General features: G+C 37.7%; 1 protein-coding gene and 1 long non-coding RNA gene across 10 annotated transcripts in view; one reads left to right on the forward strand and one right to left on the reverse strand.

Moving 5' to 3' along the window:
* PDE4D (phosphodiesterase 4D) overlaps positions 1-27,752 on the forward strand; it is a 1,488,864-nt gene that overhangs the window by 1,088,950 nt on the left and 372,162 nt on the right. The window lies entirely within an intron of this gene.
* LOC141374927 (uncharacterized) lies at positions 3,605-6,235 on the reverse strand. The gene is made up of 3 exons (XR_012382138.1): positions 6,133-6,235; positions 5,869-6,022; positions 3,605-4,099 (listed from the first exon to the last, which is right to left on the reverse strand). It is a non-coding gene; the product is annotated as an uncharacterized lncRNA (long non-coding RNA).

Consider the following 27,752-nt stretch of genomic DNA (forward strand, 5'->3'; position numbering starts at 1 on the left):
ACTGGAGGTCATAGAGTGCTTTGTGGGCAAAATGGCATTGGGTGTGGCAGTTTGTCTTTAGTTATGTGGAGTTGAGAATCTGGCAAAGATACAGATATAGGAAAATAAGGGAACATTTCTAGGAAAATCGATGATTGTGGGCAAAACTAAGTAAAGCTGAGAAGCAATCATGGGAAATGAAATTGGAAAGAGACCATGAGATTGCATTTTTAGGGTCATGAAAACCAAGCTAAGAAGTATTTTCTAGACCAAGGTGAGCTATTGAAGATTTTTGAACAGGGGAATCCTACGGTTTTAGTTTTGCTTAAGAAAGATGAAAGTGACATTAATGAAGACACAACTTGGAACAGTGGAAGACTAAAGAAACTAGTAGAGGAGTTAGAAGAGTAATGTACTTCAGAAGTAAGAAAGTGCTAGTTAACACAAGATGATCGATCACAGTATTAATTTTGGTTATATTTTTTGTATCTTCTATATTTTCTGCAGTGACTATATAAAAATTTATGAGGAAAGTAAATTTTTAAGAGAGCAGATATTTAGGGCCTAAAACAAAGTGATGCATGTAGTAATAAATTTGGATAAGATGGAGACATACAGAGGAAGGACTGGCAAGACTTGAAAACTTGTGTAAGAAAGGAAAAAAGGATGTGGTTTCCATGATGATACCTGGACACCACATTGAGTCCTGGATTTCTGGCAGGAGAGTTGTACAGTGAACAGTAATCAGACTAGGAAGAGGAGGAGCAGGTTTGATAGGAAAAATAATGATGTATTGATGGATAAACTGACCTTGAAAATTTGTCAGAACAAATAGATGAAGATGAGCCAACAATTTTCAAACCAAGAGAAAGAAGTCAGAACTGGAGATGAAAACTGAAGAGGACCAAGGAAAGATCCTTTAGGAACATCTACATTTGGGAGTTAGACTTAATTTAACAAAGCTTTTTTTTTTTCCCCCCAAGGACACAATCAATTTTTTTGTTTATTTGTTTGCAATTCAGAGCCTTGTAATATATCATGCAGACTTCTAAATGCAGTTTGAATAGAAGATAAATAATTTACAGAAACATCCCAAATAAATCAGACTTTGTTCCTAAATATTTTATTGCTGAGATCACTCAGATGCTGGCTAGATTATAAGACACATAAATTGCAAGTGCTTTGTGAAACAGCATTCATTTTTAAACTGACCATTAATTTCAAATCAACTCATCCTATTGAATCCTGAAATGTTTTGGAACCAACAAATGTTTACAAAAAGTAAATATTAATAAGACACAACCAACCCAACACTATTATTACATTCTCAGCAATAAATATTAAATGAGAATTTGTTTAAGTGGCACAATTTCCAGATATCAACCAAAATTGGCCTGATAATTAGGAATTTGTTGCTTATGAATGGAATTACCTGATTTTGGAATTATAGAAGAGAACAGAGAAGGGACCAACAAAAAATAGTGTGCCATTCCCCAGTCACTGGAAAGAAGTTTGTAGTCACACGGTGCGAATTAGTTTTGAGGTTGTGTTCTATCATTTCTATTGTGTTGCTTGTTAAAAAAAGAAGAAATGTTAAAACAGGCTTTTCTTTTTAACCAAACATGTCTTCCTGGAAATTCAGTAGACTAGATGTGGATATTTGTGCTCTTCCCGTTTAGTAGTTCTAAAAGCACTTTTATCAGTAGTTAGATACATTATTTTCCCAGGAGCTTACCTATTTTATTGAGGCCATTTCAAATGCGTTTAGTGTCCTCTCTAATGGATTTGTTTATCTTTTTCCTGAAGCTCTCTTTTCACTTGCCCAGGGAAGTTAATTTTCATTTGCCTTATAATGTGAGGACCTCATTGCTATAACCCATAATTATGGCATTTTGGCATTCCATTCATACCTGTAATATGATATGAATTATATATAACTTAAAATTAAAATTTGTGAAGAGTTTATGCTTAAATCTGTTTTATAGGGGCACCTGGGTGGCTCAGATGGTTAAGCATCTGCCTTCGGCTCAGGTCATGATCCCAGGGTCCTGGGATCGAGCCCCGCAATGGGCTCCCTGCTCAGCGGGAAGCCTGCTTCTCCCTCCCCCACTCCCCCTGCTTGTGTTCCCTCTCTCACTGTCTCTCTCTCTCTGTCAAATAAATAAATAAAATATTAAAAAAAAATAGGGGCGCCTGGGTGGCTCAGTCGTTAAGCGGCTGCCTTCAGCTCAGGTCATGATCCCAGGGTCCTGGGAGTGAACCCCGCATCAGGCTCCCTGCTCCAGGAAGCCTGCTTCTCCCTCTCCCACTCTCCCTGCTTGTGTTCCCTCTCTCGCTGTGTCTCTCTATGTCAAATAAATAAATAAAATCTTTAAAAAAATAAAATAAAAAAAAATAACTAGACCTTAGAAAGGAGTGAAGTAGATCAGTTTTTAATCTGTCTCACTGAGACTTAATATACAATATATTCAAAAATTGGAAGATCTCATGGAGGATGAAATATTCCATACGTGTATTGTATAAATCTGGAAATATCATTTTCTCAGAGTTTCCTATAGTGGCATTTGGCTCCAAATCCACTGACCTGAATTACTCTGTGAGGTAGATGCTAAGTATGTCAAGACAGCTGGCTGAGAGAATGCAAAAAGCACTACTCCCCTTAGCTTGCAAGGAGATGTGAATTTTCTACTTCTGACTTTGGTGAATCTGTGATGAATCGAATGTTTACTCTGACCAATTTAAAACATCTGGATGATTCTAACTTTGGGGACATATTGCTTTATATACACTGAATGCCTGAAAATTGGTAGAATTTTAGATTTCTTTTCTTGATAAATGATGCTGCCTTAATTTTTGCAATACCCAAAGATTCTCAAGTGCTTAGCTATCATCCTTTTTTTCCATTTAGTTAAAATCGTCTACCTTTTATCTATCACACATATAACTCTTAGAAGAGCAAACATCTGAATTATTATCAACAGTTCTCAAACACACCATTTATGTGTGTACACACTATCAGACTATAATCCCCCCTCCGAAAAAATCCAGCGTAGAAAGCTATACGCTGATATTGAATAACTCTCAGTTTTCTAGTTACTATTTTCTCAGAACAGCTTCAAGAGGCTCTATTGGGCTCTCTTCTGGGTTCTAGATTGAGATTGACATGAAGATCAAGCTTGTGGTTGGAAGAAGGAAAACAGCTGTGAGCAAAATAATTCACCTTTGTGAAGTAAACAAATATAAGACACACACATAAGAGAAGGTAGTTACAGTTGTTTTCCCTACAAACCATGGAAGCATTGGCCTAGACAGAAGAGTGGGAAGATCAACAATGCCATCGGATCGAGGGCTCACTGTCCCATTTAACTAAGACAATTTCTTTATTCTTCACAGGCATCCTCAAAAAATAGGAACCCAGAACAGGAAAAGGAATAACTTGTGTCTCATTAACCATGTCAGTTGTTTTGTCATGCATTTGGCCTCTTATTTATTTATTTCTCAGTATTTAGGCCTATGCTGGCCAATAGAAATATTAGGTGAGCCACACCTGTAACTTTAAATTTTCTAGTACCACATTTAAAAAATAAAAAGCAACAGGAAAGACTAATTTCAACTCTGTATTTTATTTGACCCACTATACAAAAATAGCATTTCAGTTTGCAATCAATATATAATAAACTATCATTGAGATATTTAAAATTCTTTCCCCACCCTAAAGTCTTGGAAATCCTTTGTGTGTTTTATATATGTATCAACTGGGATGCTAACTTTTCATTAATTGTACTTAATCTGTATTTAGATTTCATAAAATTTACAATCAGAAATGTAGATGCACTTACTCAAGTTGTTCCAAATATACTTAAAAGTTCTCCAATAACTGAATCAATTATCGATTTTAACATTTAGGTATGAATTAGTAAAAATTAAATAAGACTAAAAATTTAGTTCTTCAGTCACATTAGCCCCTTTTCAAGTCTTCATCGCCTTGTGTGGTTGGTGTCTGCCATATTGGAAAGTGCATGTTTAGACTGTCTGGGTTTGACCTCAGACTGTGCCACTTATTGACTGCATTTTCTTGAGTGTGTTGGTTTCTCTCTTTGTTGGCTTAGTTTCCTCATCTCTAAAATGGAGATAATAATAGTACCTACATCAGAAGGTTAATATTAGGATTAAGTGAAATAATACCAATAATACAGCTAAACACTTAACACAGTGCCCAATACATAATGAGGCCTCAACAAATATTAACTTTTATTATTAATTATTATTATTTTTATTATTATTATTGTTTGTGCTGTCGTCATGTATTTGCTTTCATAATTTGTAACATTATCAACTTTTGAGTGTCTGGCAGAAATCAAGTTCTCATTTTTTGGGTTTGTGAAGCAGACAGATGCTGGACCACATGCAGAAATGTAAGCCCCTTCTGTTCCAGATCCCTATCTCCAACTGCTTAGATATCCTGCTGTTAAAGTGTCAACCTGGCTAACTTCAACTCCTCTTTCTGCTTACATCAGCTTTGCTGAGTAAAACTCACATATTTCTCTCCAGGACAATGCTATTTTTCCATTTATCTAAACCCAGGACCTTAGAATCATCACTGAATCCTCCTCTCTCCTCACCCTTGTGAGCAATCATCAGGTGCCCCCAGATTTTCAGCATAAAACCTCATGCTTTCCTGCCTTTTCATATCCACAGCCACCACCCCCTCATCTTGCCTGGACAGCTGCAATGGTCCCCTAATTACTGAACTTCAGCTACCACTCTCTAACCATTACATTGTGGCTGTCATATGCTGCTATTGAATTAATCTTCTGAAAATGGTATTCTTATCATACAATTCTGTTGTTTAAATCCTTTCTTCACTGCCTGTGACTTCCGGAATAAAACCATCTCCTCTATAAAGCCTTTCTTGACAAATTCTGTGCCCATGATAGGGGGTCCAAGTGATAATCCCCTTGCGTGTATCATTGCATCTTCCACTCAGATATCTACCAAAGCCCCAGAGCTTGATTCCATACAGTGACCCCACTGTAGACCCACAGTGACCCCACTGTGGGCCCTTAGCTTCAAAAAGACAGAGGCTGTTTTATTGCTGGTTTTGCTTTATGGGTTTTTTATTGTTGTTTGTTTCTTTTATGTCTTGATCTCTCTACAATACATCACAGTAGTTCCTCTGTAAATTCTCATTTTTTGTATGATCTAGCTAATCACACTCCTTGTCTGTCATCCAAGGCCTCCAAAAGTAGCCCCAATCTACTTTCCTGGTCCTATCTCTGCTTCTCCTCCACACAGTTTATCTCTAGTCAAACTAGTATGTAACTGTCTCAGATATGCTTTCTGTTTTCCCTCTCCATGCCTTGACTCACTATCCCCTCTCCTGAAGTGTCCCCAGTCTCCTCTTGACCTGCCCAAATTCTACCCTTTTGTTAAGGTCTAGTTCATCTTTCTGCCATGATGACATCGCAGAACATCATGCACTGCACTGGGCTGTGGATTAAGGATTACATCAGACTTGGGGTCCAAGTGGATCTGTCTGTTTTGCTGACCAAATTGCCTATCTGCTATGAGCCTCACATTCTTACTGTATGTAATTAGAGTAACAAAACCTAAGTTTCAAGGTTATCTTGAATATTAAGGATAATATATATATTGGTATTCAGTGAGGGTTCAGAGAGAGTATGTGAGCTCTTTTGTTTCCAGTATGATCATAGGGCATCTAATCATGTAGCTTCTAAGATATCTTTTAGTGTAGGATTTCAATGTCATTTGGATCACTCTACAATATATGCTTTATTTCAAACTAGACTACAAGTTTCTGGGCTACAACTAGCACCTAGTTGAATGGTGGGCACACATACAAAAGCGGATACATATGGGGATACTTACAGATATCAGAAGAAAGAGAGGTGCTTTCATGTGTATTGACTCATTTAATCCCCACAAGGAGGCACCATTCCATGCGGAAGTTGATAATGTTTCTGTTTTATCCACAAAGAACTGGGACTTGAAGGATTTGAGTCCTTCCCAAATTAATCCAGATCTTAAAGTGATAGAGACAGGAAATTCAAACAGCGTTTATACATTTTTGTCCAAATCTGTTCAATTCTATTTTTTCCCACATTCCCACATGCAACCTTTTTAAATTGCTACCTTTGAAAATCCTCTCCTAAAATAATGTTAAGGGAATAATAGAGTATAAATCTCCAGTGTTCAGCATTGCTGTCGGGAATGACAAATGACACTTGAATTTCTTTTTCCTGAAAAAGAGTAAAAACAGTCTGTTGGTAAATACAATTAATACTTAAACATAATATGTAAAAAGTCTTTGCTGAAGAGAATAGTCTTTTGATTGGAAAACCCTAAAATTTCAATTATATTTTCCCAGATCCTCTCTAGTATCAGCAACGTTTAAGGTTTGCTGAATTTCATATCTGTACCACAATACAGCAAGAGTCATGCCAAAATATAGAAAATTGCCTGTAAGAGGTACAGAGCAAAGAAGCCCTTGCATAATTATTGTTTTTAAGCTTAAATTTACACACACAGAAAATCCCCTATAGCCAATGGAGGACCCGAGAGATATATGCACAGAATATTCTGGGGATAACAGTTAGGACTGCTCATTAGGGAGTCTCAGGTCAGACTAAATTAATCCTCCTATTTTGGTAAAGGACCAGGAAAACTTACCCATAAAGAAATTATCATTTACTTATTGCTTTATTCTAATTCTGCAGGAAATTTATATAGATGGTCAAGGCAAAAAATCGCTGGTACAAAGTAACAACCTCTCATTGCTTAACTTTAGGTTAATCATTAATATTTTTCTGTGGATCGGTACGCCTTAGAAGCAAAAGATGCAGCCATGCTCTTCAACCCCATATATTTGCCAAGTGAGAAAAGCCATGTGCCAGACTTGTTAGAACTTTTGTCATGTGCTGCAAACCCTTAGCTCTTATCACTCCTAGTGAAACTCTCTAATATTCAGAGATTGGGTCTGACTTACTTTTATATCCCTTGTGCTGCTAAACTAAAAACCTTGCAAAAAGAGATGCCCAATCAGTATTTAATAAGTGAGTGAATGAATTAATGAAGGATATGCTATTTCGGAGAGAACACTATTAATTTGGATAGGTGAGTCTAGTGTCATTTTAATAAAAAGATACAGGATATTTGAATGCTTGGAGTACTCTTAAGAATTTTTAAAATAATTTTAAAACATGACCTTTGTTATAGGTTGAATTATATCTTCCCCAAATTCATATGTTGAACTTCTATTACCCAGGACCTCAAAATGTAGCTGTTTTTGGAGGTAAGGTCTTTAAAGATGATTAGGTTAAAATGAGGTCTTTAGGGTAGGTCCTAATCCAGTATAATTTATGTTCTTATAAGAAGAGAAAAATTGGAAACACAAAGAGAGATACCAGACATGTACACAGAGAGAGCCATGTGAACACACAGCAAGAGGGCAGCCATCTGCAAGCCAAGGAAAGAGGCCTCCGAAAAAGCCAAACCTGCTGCCACTTGGATCTTGGATGTCCAGCCTCCAGAACTGTTAAGAAAGCAAGTCTCTGTTGTTTAAACCACACAGTCTGTGGTATTTGCTGTGGCAGGTTAGGCAAACTCACAACCTTTTGTAAATTGCTACCTTTGAAAATCCTCTCTTAAAATGATGGTAAGCAAATAGGAGAGTATAAATCCTCAAGAGTAGAAGAATGAGAAAGGAGACAACTGGAGATGAGAAAGGAGTGTTTTAGAAATGGAAAATAGAGACCGGAAATTAGTCAGGTTGGGAATGCTAATTATAAAATGCTCAAAGAGGAGGGTATCGGGAGAAGGAAACAACTGCCTTTGTGGAAATCTGGAAAGACTTGGGAATTGAGGAATGGTGTATAATTAAATGTAGGCAGAAATTGGTGGAAAGTCTGCACATAAAGCAAGTTCTTCCATGGATCTTCTTCTTACCCTGCACAGCTAGAGACCAATCCCACTCCATCCTCATCAGAAGACTGGAAATTTATTTGACGAGAGGGGTTCCAACTTGGCGATACCAGGCACAGTGGAAAGTGGATGATTAAATAAAAGTCTATCAATTGAATAGGGAAGCCCTGACTTCTCTAGTAGCACTTAGGAATAGGAACTGTGTCAGTTAGGCATATAATGCTTAGTCAAGAGATTGAAGAATTCTTCTCTAGAAAATTGGAATCACCACCCAGGAAAGAGACCTACAGATACCAGCACTACGTGGCTACCTAGTGAAAAAGGCAAGGTTCTTAATTCCCCATATACCCTGCTGTAAATGCCAAGACTCTACAAGCACACTTTAAGTCATGCAGAGCTCCCAGGCAGCATTTTAATGTCTTTCTCTTTAAAATGAATGGACAGCCAAGGCCCCACAAACCTTAAAGAAACTCTCCAACATAAAGTCTAAAACAAACAAATTACAATGATAATAATAATAATAATAATAATGATAAAAAGATACAAAAACAAGTTATGGAACAAAAAGAAATTTTAGACAAAATATAATAAACTTATTACATTCATAAAACAAGATGATACCATATAAAATTAATAAGAACAAAGAAGTCGTTAAAATTTAAAACAATGATAGATAAAATTAAACACTCAATGAGAGAGCTGAAAGATACAGTTTTAGAAATCTTCCAGCAAGTAAGACAAAGAGACAAAGAGATGGACAATAAAAGTTAGGAAAAATGGAAAAATAATTCTGTGACTAAGATCTAACTACTAGGAGTTTGAGAAAGAAAAACAAAACAGAAAATAGAGGGAATAAGCTCATCCAATAAAGAATACAAAAATTTCCTCATACTGAGAGAGAGAGACATATTTCTCTTCATTAAAATGGCCTATGAGTACTATCACAACAAAGGAAACAGACCCATGTGAAAAACATATCTGGACATTTCAGACCACAGCTACAAATAGAATGTCCTAAAAGCTTTGAGAAGAGGAGAAAAAAGAAAAAAAAAAACCACAGTACATTTCTCATAGGGGTTCATGTGGTATCAATTTATTCTCTCAAAAGCACATTGATACCTATAAGACAATGGAGCAAGGTATGCAAAATTCTAAGTAAAAATGATTTGCAGTCCGGAACTCTAACCCCAGCTAAATCATCAATCAAGTGTGAGCAACTGAGAAAATAATTGATGTGTTGACCCAGGCAGAAAATATTTTTCAAAAGGCTTTTTAGAGTCATACTGGGAAGTTCTGGAAGAATTAGTGATAATGCCACATAAAATTAAGCAAATTTTTTTTAAAAAAGAGGCAATTTACAACTTCAGAAAAAAGAAAAGCTTGTTCAGTAAGTGAAACATAATCATGGCACACTGTGTAACCTATTAATAAACTTTACTTCCCAGGGATGATAAGATAAAACCTGAATTTTTATTAGCCATCAATCGTTACTTAACTGTAGTAGGAGAATAGAAGGTGGGAAGGGGGGAATTGAGATGGTGAAGGAGTGTGAAATCATCATCATCCGTAATGGGAAGTTAATAAGCATGTGGAGTTAAAATACCAGAAGAATGGATTAAAAGAGTTTCAGAGAGTGAGACGAGGGGCACACAGGAACCCTGTTTCTTGTTCTAAGTTTGTGTAATACAACTGGGGGGAAAATAGTTAAACAATTGTTTTGTAAATTTGATAGGAACCAAAGCAATCAAATTTCCCAATATGGTAAATGTCCTCTGTATAATTAGCACGGTCACAGTTAAATGTCTTGGATTGGGATTGTTCAATATTTGAATGGAATATTCTATTTCCCCTTTAATCCTTGATAGGTTTCACACTGTTACTTCCTGTAAAGCAGGAACCAGTGGTACTGTTTATTGGCAGGGGTAGGACTGGCTTCCCCTGACCTATCAGAAGAAAGGAGACATGAACACCTGGCTAACCACACCAGCAGATTTAGTGCTGGTGATGAGTGAGGTTGTAGACACTGAGGGCAGTTAGGTTGTTCAGGTATTAGATTATCCTGTGCAGTTGTCACTCTGTAGATGACTTATCACTAACACTCTCCACCTCTCGTCTTCTCACTGGTAAGCAAGATAATCATGTAAAATAATCAAGATAAAAAGAAGTCACTATACCACTATGCGTTGTTGAATTCCCACTGCAATGAAGTAATCTTTACAAAGAGTAAAATAAAACCCATGATTTTCGTGCCATTGTTGACCCTGCTTGAGTGAAAGGGCAGCATAATGAGGTTGGTTTTCTGTGCAGGGCTTTGCAGAATACATCTGGCTCCTTTTCAGTCCCATCTTGTCTATCAGAGTTACCATGACCCAGGCTGCTCTTTGCAGGTTTCCAATTCCCTTTGCCTCAAAAGCATCCCAACAGTTTTTGTGACCTTCAGCATGGCTGGCAGAACACACACTGTGAGAACTCCTTGATTTAACAGGCAAGTCCGGTGCTTTGTCCAAATGAAGGGCTTTCCAGTGCAGGTTCATTGGGCATATCCGACTGCCAGGCTTCCTGAAAGCCAGGTGTGTCAGCAATGCAGTAAACAAACCGAACCACACAACATTCAGAGCGGCGCTGTTCCATTGCTGAGCAGCAAGAACCAATGCCTCCCGCTGTTCCCTCTCTTTCCTGTTAATTGAGAAAACCAGTGGCTGCAAGAGCAACATCAGCAGAGCTAAATGTAAATGGAGTCAATAGAGAGAGACAAATAGCCCAGTGAGAAACTCAAATATTTTAGTGTAATACCCTAGCGTTCCGCACCGTTCTGCACCGTAAGCCTGGCATTCCAGCACAGAGTTCAGCTCTCACTTCTCCTCGCAGTTCTGCCCCCTTCAGTGACTCTCTTGCATTATTCACATGCATATCTCTATCCCCTGTAGGATCCCAAGTTCCTACGAAGGTGGGGCCCATGTATTATTTTCATCTTGCATTTCTCCCATGGCTTAGCTCTTAGTTTTGCACATAGTGGGGCCTCAAAAAACAGATTTTTTTAAATTGCATTTTCCAATTGATGTAATATGTTGTAAAACACCCTTCACTCTGTATTAACTCCCTGTGTCTCACTCACTCCTGTTTTTCCAGAATGCATTGCCTGTGGTCTAGCATCCCAGTGAAGGAGTCAACTTTGGACTCTATCTAATATAAAAACCCTGCCCCCACTTATTCGTTATTTATTTGTCCTTGAATTCTTAAAGATTCATCATCTCTAAAACCAGGATGTAATGTCGGCCTCTCCGAAGACAAAATGAGATATCTGCGTTGCAGATGTTAATATGCTGATACATAGCTATTATTGCTCTTATTAACATTATTTATTATTACTATTGTTAGTTTCCTTATTTCTAAGTGAAAATGATGATGCCAAACTCAGTGTTATTGTGAGAATTAAAAGAGTGTGTGTTTGTGTTTGTGTATATATACATCTGTATGTATTCACACACTATCTACATGTATATACATATGTACACATGCACGTGAATATATACATATACTTTCATATATCCATATATACACATATATATAACATACATACATACATATACTAGAGCCTACCAGTAAACACTCATGTTGGCCACCATTATTACTAGGGTTAGTATAAGCAATAACTATTATTATGGTTCTCTCTTATATCTAAAATGAGGTTGGCAATGCTAAGCTTATAAGGTTGCTGTAAGGATTTTAAAAGTTAATATTTATGAAAGCCTTGGAACTATGCCTTGTTTATGATAAGCACTATAAAAGTGTTTACTTTTGTTATTTCTAAAAATAATAATAAAAAAGGTGATTGTATAGCGTGGTAAGCTGATAACATAGTATATGCCCAGTAAGTTGTAATTAAAAACTTTTGTGTTTGTTTCCTAATACACGGATAGCACTAATGGAATATTAATGGCAGCACATACTTTGATGATAATATTAATTATCTTTCTACACACTGGGCAAAAAAAGTTCTAGGATGGCAAAACATCTTGGCCCAGAAGCCTGCCCTCGGCAAAAAGACAAGATGTGAGTGAGGAAAATATGCCTCCGGGAATTGTGAGGGTGGCGGTTTGCCTACTATGTATAGTGATTTGCCAATTTCCCTTTCACCAGCTATGACAGTGACACTGATGCTAGTCGAACAACCTGCATAACGCTTCGGGGACACATCCCTTTTTCTAAGGCTGCAAGCTTGCCAAGGAGACAGGATGCATGCTTGATTCCATCTGCTGTCATTTATCTGCCAAATACAAATAGCAGGCCTCTGTGGGTCTGTTTGGCAGCCAAAATGACAGACTATATTTTAGCAACTCAAAGGAAGCCACTTCTGAGCATTAAAGATGGAAAATACCTCATGACACCTTCAATCCAAAGAAATGAGTATCCCAAATCTGAAACATTAGGCCCCTCAAGGCAATGTCCCTTAGTAGAAGAGTAAAAATAATATTTCCAACCTATGTAGATTGAACTTGCTTGAAAGAGCTTGAGGAAAACTTTTCATCACTTTTTTCTTCCACTTTTAATTAAATTACATATTTTCTGGAATGATACAGCGTTAGCTTTATTCAAGCTTCAGAGGAAAGGGAAGGAAACCAGACCACCTGTTAGACTCGTGGTGCTGGACCTGGTATATGCCCTTTGTTGAAGAAGAATTTCACATGGCATTTGAGTTAAAAATAACCAGTCTCTTTTTAAATAACTTAAAAGCCAGCACATAGAACTATTTTCTCTTTATCCAGAGATTTCCACAGAGTATATATGGTTTGGAAATACAAAGCCAGGAAAGAAGAAGGAGGGAAACTTTTCAGATATCCATGGTGTCATTTATAATTTGTCTTCGCTACGGTGAGATTATCCTGGATATGGAGTGGGGAAATGTGGGCACACACAGAGTGTGGAAGTGGCAGCCTTCAACACACTCAATCATTGACACTTACGTTTGTGTAAGTCTGTGCTTTTGGTGGGGGGAAGGAGAGGAGTTTCGCCTTTAAATCTCATTCTAACCACTTGACCTATGATTGGCAATCTTCTCTTTTGTGCCCTATTTTTTATCTCTTGTTCTAGATATTCTGTTCTTGAGTGGTCTTTACAATAATGTGCCTCCTCATAGGCAGTATATAAACAGTATGCAAAATCGGATCCTGAGTCCTCATCTCTGACATTGATCTCAAAGTCCATTTTTGTTACCAAATGCCTTTGAATCTGTAGCATCAAACTCAAGTTATATTCATTGAGATTGTATATTGTTTTGCATTTGTAGGCCTTCTGATCTCCTAGGTTGATTCTTTTCCAAATTCTCTTTTAACATCAGGGGTTGCCATTCTCCTAATCCACCAGGTTAGAAATTTTAGTCATCATTCCTCACTTTTCTTTCATTTCCAAATGCAGTCCATCCACAAGTTCGATTCACGTTTCTTTCAAACTTGGCTTCCTCTGTCCTTCATTCTGCACCATGGGACCCTTGCACAAATCCTCACGCATTCCTGCCCGGACTTGGACAGTAGACACCACTATAATGTCTGTATCCAGGCTCACTACTACATCAATCTCGCACCCCCGCCCCCCCGCAGCTGGCATACTGACACTGGATCCTGTCACTCCCTATCAGAGCTCTCCCAGCCGAGGGCACAACTCACACAGGTGGTGATCCTGGCCAATAGGAAAGTACATCCCCATCTGCCGGTGTAGCTACGTCTGTCTAAACCCCTACCGGTTGCTGCCATGTGAAAACACAGGCCAGTGTTGGCAGATTTTCTCATTTTTCAGAACACAGAAATCAAGACTTAAAGAAAAAATTGATTCAATAAATATCTATTGAAAGAATTCTATTACTGAACTTTATTCTATGTGCTAGAGGAGATACAACAGGGAAAAAACTGTCAAAAATTCTACCTTCATGATGCTTCTTGTTAGAGGAAAAAGAAAAAAAAATAAGAGAGATTAAGAATGATTTTGTGATAAATGCTTAGAAGAAAGATATATGAGAAAAGAAGTTCTTGAGTATGTGTGCATGTAGTAAAATTTTAAGTAGGGTGGTTAGGAAAGATGTCACTGAAAAGGTGGCATTTCAGTAAATACGTGAAGGAGGTGGATATGTGAGGAAAGAGTGTCTTAGGCCATGTCCTAGAGGGAGTATTGCTGCCATGATGAGGAACAGTAAGGAGGCTCCAGGGCTGAGGGGAGGTAGCAAAGTAGAAATCAAGAGGAGACGAAGTTGGAGATGAAACGTAAGGGGGTTACAGGGCAGGGCTGGGGGGCAGATTGGGGGGAAATCCTGTCGGGCTTTGTGGCTCTTAGTGACTTTGGCCTTAATTCTGAGTGAAACAATAAGCCAGAAAGGAGCTTTGAACAGGTTTTAACAAGATCACTCTGACTACTAATTTGGAAGAAAGGGAAGGAGTAGAGTCCAAGGAGGACACTTTATCGTAAGAAATGACGGTGGGTGACCAAAGTTCTGGGCCGAACTACTGGAAGAATGGAGTTGCCAAAACCAGAGCTGGGACAAGGTGTTAGGAAAAGAAGGCTTGGGGAGGGAAGATTAGAAGTTTTGTTATGAACATATTAAATTAAGATGTTTATAAGGGGATGTTGAGTAGACCTTTTGACACCTAAGTTTGAAGTTCAAGGTTGGAATGGAGGGAAACTCTCAATTTGGAATGAAGTAGCTAGACCACATGCTTCAGCTCTCTTTCCCTTAGGATGAACTCTTTTTCCTTTCTAATTTTTTGTTGTCGCTATCGTCATCCTTTGGAGAGATAGAGATTGCTTCTCCTAACCCAATTTGATCCAAATATGGATAAAAACCAACAAACCTCCTCTCTTTGGTATCAGCAGCTAAGACAAAGCAGAAATTTTTAAGCGAGCCTTCGCTGACAAAAGGAAGTATGTGACATCAAAACATCATGAAACTAGAGAATTTGAGTTCTTATACGATATATTTTCCTCAAATTCAGTCCCTTAGGAAAGTTTTCCTTCTGGCCCCCACTCCACACTGGGCAGCAGAAGCCATTTTTAACCTTACCCCAACAGAGAGTTCTAAAAGACACATCTGCATGCGAGACATTCAGAATCAAGACAGAAGAGCTTAGTCTCCTCTTCTGCTTACTTACGGCCCACTTCCTTAATTCTGGGTTTTCCGCTGAGGATCTTTCCTTTGCTCTGGTGATTGTATACTGCGATTTACTACAACAATTCAGAAAGAACCACCTACCCTCAAAATTTCCAAATATAGCACTGCAATTCCAATATTTAATAAGAGGCACATATATTGTCATAGTAGAGGGATCATTTAATCAAGCATGAATAGTGTATCCTCAATGAATATTAATTGCCTTTCTTTCCCCTTGGAATGACTTTTAACACTCTATAACTCACCCAGTCTTAACTACGGAGAGGCCAATTTCTTGTGTGGATGACCACATAATTCCAATTTTTTTCTTGTTCTATTTGCCCTTTCAGAAATATTTCCCCCTTACCTTCTTCTCATATAAAGTTTGCGGTTCTTTATAGGCCAAACTAACCTCTTAAGGTCTTTTATCTAATTGAACCCCTCATTGATGTCTCCTCTTCTTTGTACTTCTATAATTTGTCTATACCAATCAGTTTTCATCTAAATATTCTCTGAAATATTTTGGTATGAAAATCTTACCTTCCCTCAAATATGAGAACGATGATTTGCTTTTTAAACTTTCTTTTTGTTTGTTTTTAAATCGACCAACTGTGCATAGAACCAGGCTATGTATGTAGCAGATAAATAATAATGTAATAATAATGCAGTGAGTGATTCATGAATGTCTGAAACATCTGTTCAATTAAACTGTTTATGCAAAAAATATTAATAAATGCTTTGTTAGGCATTGCTAGATTTTCAAGCTTGGGAATAAAAGAGAGAATGACTTACTGCAAATATAAGATTTTTAAGGGAAGAGAAGACATTAGAAATCACTTTGTGAGAAACTGGTTCGGGAAACTCATATATCTAAGATTATGGAGAGCCATCTTGTGGGCAATTCAGTTTCTCACTCAAATAAGATCTTTAGATAAAGTGGTTCTCTCTGTCCTAGCAGCAAAATGAAAAAAAAAATTATATTAAAATTTTATATAACTAAGCATATTTTAACCAATTCCCATAAACTAATTGTAGTCTTTACAGTATTTTTAAAATTTTTTGAATGTCTAAAAATGAGGATCCCAGCAAAGAAAGTACTAAATATCAAAACATGACTTATGCATCATCCATAAGATACCTTACAAAATAAAAATCAGAAAAGAAAAAGAGCCCTTAGAGATTATCTCTTCAAATCATCTATCACTTTTTGGAAGTTTAGGGGTACTTTGAAAAGCTGATTAAATCTATCATTCCACTCCCCTGAGAAATGCAAATATATACACAATTTTGCATATAATTTCAGATGTTTCACCAGCTCCCCGCAGTTTACTCATGAACCTGCTCATGGACTTCATACTTTAAATTCCTACAATACATAGTACACGAGGAAGATCTGGAAGGTTTGGGGTTGAAAACTAAATTTTGATTCCATTATCTCTTTATCCCCCAAACCCCATGATCACACAATTTCATAAGATAGACAAAATCATGATGAAATATTTTTTGCTATATTGTTTGAGTCTTTAAGCTAAATCTTATTACTTATAGTTTTTAGTTTCTTAATGTGCCTAATATCAACAAAGATAAAATTTTGATATTAAGCTCATATCATTCATGATATGTCAAAGATCCTTGATGTTCCTTCTATCCAAAATAAAAGATGTATTTTGGAATTACAGCTTACCCTTGAACCCACAATCATGGGTTACTTAAGCCATGATACTATGAGGTTGATACATTTGAGCAAAGGGTCCTGAGCCATATGCTACCCTCAGTACATAAATACAGCCAAACTGCTAGTTCTCTATTCCCTCATCCTTTTTCATTAAGAAACTGGGTGCATTCACAAAAATCACCTCTCTTAGTCAGGACCACTGGGGCTCTTTATTTTTTTCCTTTAACATTTCTAGTAGTTTATGTTTTCATCTCTTGGGATCAAAAACCCTAAGTAGCCTAAGTCAGTATATCCTAAAGTAGGTTCTGTGGAATGCTAGTTCCGAATCGTATTAACAGGGGCAACACACAAAATGGTTCTATGGTCAAATAAGCTGAGATTCACAAAGTTAAACTGATATATTACTGGGAGTTTCCCGAAGTCTTTAACAGATTGAATAAATATTTTAAATCTCCAAGGAAGAGATACTATGTAAATATCTCAAACTTCATTAAAGATGGAACTTGTTTTCAGAATATCTAATGGAGTTGGTGCTTCTTAGAAAACATTTTGGCAGAAGCTGAACTAGAGATACAAAGATAGATAGATTTTATGTTTATTTTTCTTAATGAGTGGTACTCCTTTAATATTAACTTGATTTAGTGGGTTTCCTTAAAATGAACACAAAACAATTAAAGACTTAAAAAAGAGGCAGTGACATCATACACTGATTCCCAGGAAAAGCACAGTAACAAACAATGTTTTCCAGCAGGGAGAGCAGATAGAGCAGCAAACCAGGAACAGGTGAGCAGCCCCGGATTGCACCGTCTGTCGCATTTACGAACAGCTGAAAGTAGAATCGATTTCCTAGGAAGTTTGAGTAAAGGTAGCAGAATCCGATAGTGCTGATCACAGTACTTGAAACACAGCAGGTACTCCGACTATACTTCTTGAATTGACCTGGATGATCAGCAGAGTGCTGGACAGTGTAAAGTTCATGAAAAAGCTCCATTTTTCATTTTATTTCCGTATGTGAGTAACAACTGATCTCGTATTTTAAGGGTGGATTATGTCAACACTTTGTGAACTGTGGTAAACGGAATGAAATAAGCCCTGCACTGGCCCTCAGTGCCAGAGTCTTCAAATATCAGGTCCTACATATAACCCACTGTGCTGGTAAGATAGATTTTAAAATATACACAGATATGGGGCGCCTGGGTGGCTCAGTCGTTAAGCGTCTGCCTTCGGCTCAGGTCATGATCCCAGGGTCCTGGGATCGAGCCCCGCATCGGGCTCCCTGCTCAGCGGGAAGCCTGCTTCTCCCTCTGCCTGCAGCTCCCCCTGCTTGTGTTCCCTCTCTTGCTGTCTCTCTCTCTCTCTGTAAAATAAATAAAATCTTTAAAAAAATTTAAAAAATAAAATAAAATACACATAGATTGCTTGAACAAGTCTCAGGATGGTCGGAAGTTGACTTCTACAACATGCCTTTATTTAATGCTCAGAATAATCCAGTTAGTTAAATACAACATTCACACTTTACAGATGAGAATACTGAGACTTGAGGATTGTAAAATGACTTATCAGGCTGTAGTAGGACTGGGATTTAACCTCACGTTGTGCTGACTCTAAAACCATTTGCTGCACTGTCTGCATTTGACTCCCAAAACTATGTCTTGTAACACACAGATTTCCCGGGTCCAGGAAATTACTTAAGTTTTTGGTCTAAAAATTCACCTACTAGGTTCAGACTAAATACCGCAAGTGTTTCTATGCATAGTGACAATTGGTCTGTAGCAAATGTCACCGCCAGCCCTACTGGCATCTTACAAGAACTAGAAAGCATCATTTGCAGAGAATGATTCCCAGTGATAATTAAGAATGAACTGTGTTTAGGATGACAATTTTGCCTAATTTACTAGAGAAAAATGAATTAAAATGCACTCTGTTTTGAGATTTATTGCTTTTTTCTTTTCTTTTGCAGGTAAGTTTGGAAATAATTTATTTTGCTTATGGAATAGAGGTATGATGTCACTTTTTCTTGCATTTTATTTTAATTGCTTTTAACATGGGGCGTGGGAGATGACATGTTTCAACCTGCATTTTGTTCTTGTTCTTGTCTCTGTCGTTATTGCAAATTTTTGAAGGTGACATTATGGGTTTAAGGAATTTGATTCAGGTGTTTTTAGTCTGTGATTCCATAAAGTAAGCCTGTGCAGGGTATGTATTTGGGTTTCTGTGTCGTGTACAAGGAAGGGGATTGTATCAGGGATAAGGGAAATATAAGAAGAGCGAAGAATATGCATGCAGTGGGAGTCTGTAAAGCTGAGAAGGGCAGCGACCTTCAGCTCCAGGCATATATACTGTACGATGGCTGTGAATGTGTGTCCCAAGAATAAGATGCCTCTTCCTGAGCACGGGCAATCAAGCAGAAGCTGTTTTCATTTGCTCTTCTAAGCCCTCGGTTTTGTGTTTTCTTCTATTATCATGCAAAATTTCTGGCCAGGCTATTGCTGATCTGTATCTCTGAAAAAGGAATGGCTGTACCATTTTGAACCAAAGTCAAATTTTAAGTTAGAAAACAATAAAAATAGATCCACTCCTGGAAACCATGTGAGAAAGGAAAAAAAAAAAAAAAAGCACCTCTAATGAACAATATATTAACCATTTCAGAAAAGGGGAAGGAAATTTCAGTAAAGCTTCTAGATACACAAAAGAGAAGATAAAATACCAGAGGCACTGGAGATGTGGGATTTGTACTGGGGAAGGAAGGCAGCCTGTTAAATTGCCTCCATAGGTCTATGGCCTTCTTATTGTGCACTGTGGTTTCATTCATATATGAAGGATGGGATTGTGTGAGATTGAACAAAGCACATAACTGAAGTAAACTCCATGTTAGTTAGAAATGGTATGTTTATTGTAGGATGACTTATTAAAAAACGAAATTCAACCGAGTGAATTTGAGGATCTAATTGCTTTATTAAATGATTCATGAATTTGGCAGCAGCCCACCCAGCAAATAGAGAGGAGCTCTGAGGAGTTGTACGAAATGGAAGGCTTTTATAGAAGGATGAGGCAAGAAAGATATTAACAAAAGTAAAGGATTGTTCCAGGCAAGGTCACTTTCCCTTAGGGAGAAGAGCAGAGGGTTTTATCATGCAGTTTACCTTATCTTCCCTTGGGGGGTGAAGAGGTTCAGAGGTTCCCAGTGGTGGACTCTTTGGTCCCCATCAGAATTGTCCTGACTGGCTGGTTAAGACCATTATTTCCGGGCAGGTTGAAACTGCAATTGGATTTTGTATGAAGCCCCAGTTTGGGGACTCTGCCCAAGTGATGCTATTTGGAGCCTGTGGTTTTCTTTTTTAACAGACTGTATGGGCTTTAAAGGTTATTGTAAGCTTTATTATTTAAATGTATAAAAATAAACAGAGGTGGGAACACTAAATCTATTCCTAGTCTGAGTTCCACCTAATCAATAAGAGTTGATATAGCTCAGGAGTTAAAAATGTTCTTGAGCCCCTGACCTTGATGGGTAGAGAACTTTGATCTCATTATATTTTCACCAATATAATCATATCAATGTCAAAGTCATGATGGAGTCAATATTATCACCCTGAGTAGATCTTACAAAAAAAGCCAGGACTGCAAATGTTTTCACTGAGAAAATATCCATTTGGCACTTGAACCACAAAACTAATGGCCTCCAGCTCTCTTCATTTTAACTAGTATTTCAGTAGTTGATGGAAAAAATTAGAATTAAAGGACATGTAAAATGCCATGACATCTTTAGGAAAATATATGTGTTTTTTTCTGTCTCTCTAGTAATCTAAGTATCAGAGAAATTCTGTAGCCCATGGGTCAACTTTCTCTGTGAAGGGCAAGATATAATTTTAGACTTTGCAGGACAGAAGTTCTCTGAAGTTACTACTCAACTCTGCGGTTCAAGTAAATGCAGGGATATTCAGACAATGTGTAACGAATGAGCCAGGGCCGTCCCAGGAAAACTTTATTTACAGAAAGAGGTGGGGGGGGGGGCGGATTTGCCCTGTGTCAGGTTTCCAGCCCCTGCTCTAACTCCCCTTGAAATGAAAAATTTTAAGCAAGTTAAAAAATTTTTGGAAAGGTATGTATTTTGGCCATCTCCTAATATAGGTTAACCCTTTGTGTAAATAGGAACGAAACAGTGTTCAACTATAGTTTAGAAATAAAAAATACATTTCTCAAAAGCTCTGATGAATTTGAACACTAGAGGGCACAAAAGGATATTTTTAAGTAAGGATATTTTTGTAAACAGAACTCTACAATTATGAAAAACTGCCTCGAGGAGAGCAATGTGACCTCAGTGTGCATAATTTGTCACCTGAGGCCGCAAGATCTTGAAGTGGTTGACCAACTCTGTGTTGCTGTAATAACAGCCATATGTCTTTTTTTTTTAATGCTTGCCTTTGACCTTTTCATGCAATGTAGCCAAACTTATGGATTTATATAGTGGAATTCTTTTCCCATCTTATAAGAGAAGAATCATTCTTTTAATTGCTCTAGGTTCTGATTTTCATGTGGTATGGGTCCTTTTGGCAGTAAAACAGGTTATCTTCCATTACCTTATTTTTTCTAATCTTAAAAACAAGTCATAAGAAAATAATGTGTACAAATATAGTGTGTTCTGTTGATTTTTGAACTAGTTGGTGGGTTTTATTCCATAAAAATGATTAAAACTCCTCAGGACCTCAGGCCTCAAAAATGCTCATACCCTTTCTCTAGTAATTCTGCTTACAGGCATTTCGGTTAGGGAGGTAATCTGAGATAATAAAAAGATTTACATTGAAATTATTGCCACACAAGTACCTATATTATTGAAAAGCTGCATATATTCTACGTTTTCCAGATAAGCTAACGTTTAAATAAATTTTGATATTAGACTCAGCCAGTAGAATCTTATCAACCATTAAAAAGATTTTCAAATAAACTTAAATGATATGGGAAATTGTTTATAGGATAAAATGAAATGCAAAGCAGAATTCCATATCAAATATACTAAAATCTCAATCAAATGTTTAATTTAGGTGGATAAATTTATGTGTGTACACATAAAAATAAGGAAAAAAATGAGCCCGGAGATTTACAACGATTACCTCTGGATATAGATGATTTTTCTTTTCTTCTTTTACTCTTTTACATTTTCCAAATTTTTTATATTCATTCATCATTTATATAGTCATAAAATGTTATTCAAACTGAAAATGATTTCAGCATCTCACAGCCCTTTTTTGGGTCTGATCCTTAGGTCAGTGCTGGTAAAAAGTTAGCCAGTTATAAGAAAATTATGTTATTTTATGCATCAGAAAAGGCATTTAAATGAATTATTGATTGTTAGGCAGGTCCATCGGTAGAGTCACCTTTCAACCCTGTGGGATAAGCTAATTTGTCTTGCTTCTGTGTTGTGGGTGAGCTCCCGTGCCCTGGGGCAGGAAGAGGGGAATGAGGCCTGGGAAGCAGACCAGGGAAGCAAAGGCCAGTGGTGCCGAGATTGAGCACAGAACTTCCCCAGAAGCTCCCTGGACTGTGGTAAAGCAGGCCACATGCAAAACACACATGAGCATGTGCACACATGCACATCGCCCTCACCCCTTTCTCCCTTCAGCATCTGCTTTCCGCCCTTGCTTTTCCTTACAAATGGACATCAGGGAAATGTGTATGGCGAGGGCTGGAGATAGAAACAGGAGCCTGGAGAATGCCACACTGGACTTCGCTCTGAACACAAAATTCCACAGGATGGCTTTGCATTAAATATTGGAAGGAGTCCCATAAATAATACTGACAAAAAATGCCACAATCATATGACAAAGCAAAAGCTTGTCACTAGTTTCAATTCAACTTTTCCTTGTGAGTCTTTTAGTAGCAGGAATGATGTGCTAAAAATGTAGCTTTTTCCTTTTTTATTTTGTAAAAAGATATCTGGAAGGGTGAACATGGCATAAGCAAAGGCACAAAGTTTGGGCTACATGGAATAATTGTTTTTCTTAACGCACTATGAACTATTTAACATTTTCCTCAGAGCTTTTAATCCCTAGTACCTAGGAGAATGAGAACTATGTGATGAGATGGAATTGAGACTAGCTAATTCCATCAAACAATTTTGTGACTTAATTTTCTCTACATACAATTTTCTTCTTATTTTTAAATTTTGAACCAAATTGTCTTTTAACATAAACTGACAGAATCAGCTGTTTGGAATTGTTTATGAAGATATGTCAGACTTTCTTAAGTTTGCTAGCTTATTATCCTCAAGTGATACTTACTGCTTTATATATATGAAATGTTCTCAAACATTGCAAGGTGCAAACAAAGCTATAAATATTTAAGTGTTGGGTAGGTGGAGAAATGGATGAAATGGCTTATCTAAACTAATTACCAGAGGAAACAGAGAAGCTTTTAATCCTTTCTGGAACAGAGCAGAATTAAATATTCATTAGAAGAAGGAATAACAGAATTTAGAGGTAAATAATGAAATTCCCCTGGAATCTGTCTTGTAAAGATTCGGAGGGATTCATTTAACATACGTTTACTTAGCTCCTACCGCACTGGGCAGTCCCAGGGATACATTGCCCCAGAAGTTCGCAGCCCAGTAGACACTGAGCATATTGCTCTCATTTTATTCTCAGCACTCCTTCAGAGAGAAAGGGAGACTGCAGTGTGTATTATGCCCTAGAAAAGACAAAAATTAAAGAAGTGAAAAATACTTGCCATTCACCATAGACGCCTTTGACATGTTTATTTCCATTTACTCATATCCATATCTCACCAGATAACCCATAGCACGTTCGCTCGTGTCCAGCCTTATCTTTTTTCACTTCCTTATTTATTAGTTCTCAGATAACCTGAAGGAGAATGGATCTGCGCTTTTTTCACACCTGTAGTAGGTTCATGTGAAAAGTCCAGGGAAACTACGGACCAATCTTTTTTCAGCTAAAGTTAACGTTCCCAGTAAGGACAAAAAGTTTCCTAACTTAATATGAAAAGTATGGAATGATACAGCAGTATAAGAACTATGTTGAAAGGATGAGTAAGTTCTAGAGATCTGCTGTGCAATATTGTGCCTATCGTTAACAACGCTGTGTTGGTACACTTGATAATTTAAGATGGTAGAGCTCATGTAATGTGTTATTACCCCACCCCACCCCCACACACACATCCAAAACCAACGAGACCCAAGAAGAGTTGTGGAGGTGATGGAGATATGTCTGTTACCTTGACTGTGGTGATCGTTTCATGAATGTATGCGTATGTCTAAACCCATCAAATTGTATACATCAAATATGTGCATATTTTGTGTACCAATTATTCCACTCTACAGGTGGGGTTTTTTTTAACTATGGTTATTATATATGTCAATGTCTTGGATATTTAGAAAAAGGAGGATTTGAGAGGGAAAAAATTCATGACACTGTCCACCTGGCTCCAGTCTTTCCTGCTCAAATCCTTATGGGAATAGAGTAAAATATTAATTGTTGTAAAATTCTTCTTTCATTATTTTACTCCCTTGCTCAGAAACTTTGGAGGCTATTTCACTTCTAAAAGGAACAAAGTTCCCCATTCCTAACATAACATTCAAAGTTTTTCACAGTCTGGTCTCAGCCTTTCTTTCCTATCTTTTCCTAGCTATCACGGTCTATAATAAGCTCCCCTCTGAACACCACTGATTTCACCACGCACTGGATGTGTCTTGTGTCCTCACGCACTGGCTGTATCTTGCTTCTAAAGAGCCTCAGCTGCTTATACTTACTATAGGACAATAGCAGTCACAGTGTTTGATAAATATTTGATTAATATGTATCAATATTTATCTCCTATGGCTGTCAGATCAGTGAGTTCATTCACTAAGCAAATATATATTGGACCCCTACCACTAACGGTCCCTATTCCAGTTGCTGGCATGCAGCAGTGAAAAAAGCAGAGTCTCTTGTTCGTGTGTGTGTGTGTGTGTGTGTGTAACTTTATTTTTTTGTGGGGGAATAAGCAATGTAAAATACACAAACATATACAAAATAACTATGTCATGATGCTAAGTTCTATCAAGAAAAATCATGCAGAGGAAAGAAAGAGAGTGATTGCAGTGCTATTTTAGATCAAATAGAACAGGTAGTCCTCTGTATTAAACTGACATTTGGATCTTAACAAAATGAAAGAACTATGCAGATATCTGAAGGAAGAGCGTTTCAGGAAGGGAAATAGCAAGTGCAAAGATCCTGAGGTAGGAGCAGCTACCTTGTGTTCAAGGATTAGGAAAGAGATCAATTAAAAAAAAAAAAAAAAAAAAAGACCAGTATGGGTAGAATCAAGTAAGCAAAAGGGACAGGAGAAGGAAAACAGGTCAGAGAGATAGGAAAGGGCTTCTGTAAGCCATGGTAAAGAGTCGGGATTTTATCCCCAAGTGAAGTGGGAAACTAGTAGAGGGTTTTGAGAGGAGAAGTGATACACCGTTTCAAAGGGTCACTCTGAGTAGTCTGGTGTTTTGTGAAGAATGGCCTTGGAGCAAGGGCAGAAGCAGGGGAAAGGGTTAAGAAGCCATTGCAGTAATTTGGGCAGGAGACAATGGTGACCTGGGCCAGGGTAGTGGCAGTGGAATTGGTAAGAAGTGACCGATTCTGGCTATAATTTGAAAACTGAGCTGACAGCATTGAATCATGGAATTTCACATGGGGTAAGAGAAAAGTAAATGAGCCAAAGATGCTTCAAGGATTTTACCCTGAAAATATTAAAAACGTGTGCTTTCATTTGCTGAGTTGGGGAAAGAACAAGGGAAGAGTAGTTTAGTGATGGGATGATGGAGACATGAACTAGAAATTCAGTTTGGGCATCTTAAGTTTGAGCGGCCTCTTTGTGGTAGAGGCTTCGAGCCCCACCCCATCTCTTACTGACCGACCCCAGAGTTCCCCTGCATGTATGATGGCCGCTTTCTGTGTACCAGGTCAGCTTCTCATCTGAGGCATCCAAACACCTTCTACAGTTCAAAGGAGCTTGCTATACTGTGTGTGGGCCACCTAGAAGGGCTTGTGACTAAGTGCTCCCAGGGTAACCTGCATGCATTGAGGGACTAGGGAATATTTATACACCCCAAGTTTCACATTCTGCAGAGGGACAATGCCAAGGCATGCCAATACCACTTGGAAGGTTCCCAAGAAGATTGAGTTCCATTTACCCACAGCTTATTAATGCACACTTTATTGACTTTCCTCTCTTCCCGCTGCCCTAACTTCATATAATTAGCTCCCCACCTCCTCTCCAAATTAAACACCATGCCAAGACTTTGCAGGGACTGCCTGGGAGGAATTTACCCTAACACTATTAGAGATCGGAGAAGGAGGTGGAAATACTCTTTTGGACGTCAGGTAAAATGTCAGGGATGGAGATAAGACGGGAAAGGATTAGTTGTTTACAAGCGTATTTGAAAGCCTATTGCCCAAGATCTGAATATGGGTAGGTTCCTACACATACTTGTTCCTTCCCAGTGCTTCATTTCTCTTTTCCACATGGACACAATGATGCTCGTCAATGAACAGTCTGAGCTTTTAGCAGAAGCTACAGCAGAATTTCTAGATAGTAGTAGTTTGAATAGTGATGACAATTTGATTGCACTTAAGGGGTTCTTGAGGACTCGTCTTGAATCTGCAGTTGCATAGGAAGGACATTGTTTTTACTTTCCCTATATGTTTATTTGGGGTGGTTTTGGAAAAACTGATGGAGATTATGGAGGGCTACCTAACGCCATCCTTTGGTTGCTTTTTAAATGTCGTTTGTGCTAACTGATACTTGTTCACTACCTTGGCTCAGGGTTCAAAAGCATGACTCTTCTATGGCAAAGTGTAGCCAGCAACAGGCGATGTGAAGACTGTACTCATTTCCAATCAATTGTTAAACTGAATGTGAAAACAGATCATTCTCTCTCCTGTTTTGACTCAAACAAGGCACAACTCTTCTTATATACACTGTATCATATTTCAGAGTAATTTCCCCTTTGCATGGAACATCATCCAGAATTTGGTTTTTCCTGATGCACAGTTATTCAGATACTTTTAAATTAGTGAAATCATTTATATGAATGAGATTTTTTATTCTAACTGAAGAGTTAATTCCAACACCTAAAGGTACCCCCACTTTCACATTACTAAGATGGTAATATTCTTATCAGTGGCTCTCACATGAAGTTTCAGGTGACTGATACATTTCCAAATGGTACTCACATTCATAGAAACATTTTATAAATAAATGGCTCTATATTATTAAGATAAATCGTCAATATTTGATTTTTAAATGTATTCTCCAATTTTCCGTACTCAATTTTCTTTTGTCAAATTGAGAAACAGAGCAAAAGAACAAGTTTTCTGAAGTAATGGGGGCAAATAATGTTGCTTTCCTATTTTAAGAAGTTATTTTTAAAGCATTCCCATTAAAACATACAACCATGTGAAATGTTTATGTACACCTTTAATAACATGTAGGATACCTTGTCTGTGCATCACCTCTGTGCACATATGTGTCTTCTGTAAGGTTTAGAAGTCAGTCATCAGATCATGGAGGCTAACCAGATGCTTTTACGGCTAGTAGAAGCTCTTGGCTCTTTCTTTGGGTGAAGGCACAGTCATGAGAACCTCTCTTCACAAGGGGGCACTGTGCAAACATCTAGCTCTTTTCACAGAAGAACATTTTCTCACAGAATGACATGAAGAGCCTCTTCGAATCTCTAACGAGTTCTGCAGCCTTCTTGCTTTTTTTTCTGGCCCTGGCTCTTCTACCTCTAGGGGGCAGACTGCTCTGTCCTCTCCAGTGAAATGTCTGCAGACCGCATCCTTCTGTTTTTCATCGGATTTTAAATCCAGATCATCGTAGGTGTTAAATGATGTGTATGCTTACCTGGTTTTCCAGCCCTTTCTCTCTGACCCTTTACCATCTCAACAATGTGTAAACTATAAGATGTACTTAAGTTAGTATAAATTCAAAAGTTTTTATTCATGGACCCTTGGTTGAAATCTAATCAAAATAAAAAAA

The sequence above is a fragment of the Callorhinus ursinus genome, unplaced genomic scaffold (genome assembly GCF_003265705.2).
Source record: "Callorhinus ursinus isolate GAN/ISIS: 27379988/994484 unplaced genomic scaffold, GSC_fseal_2.0 scaffold23, whole genome shotgun sequence".
In the NCBI taxonomy this organism is placed as follows: domain Eukaryota; kingdom Metazoa; phylum Chordata; class Mammalia; order Carnivora; family Otariidae; genus Callorhinus; species Callorhinus ursinus.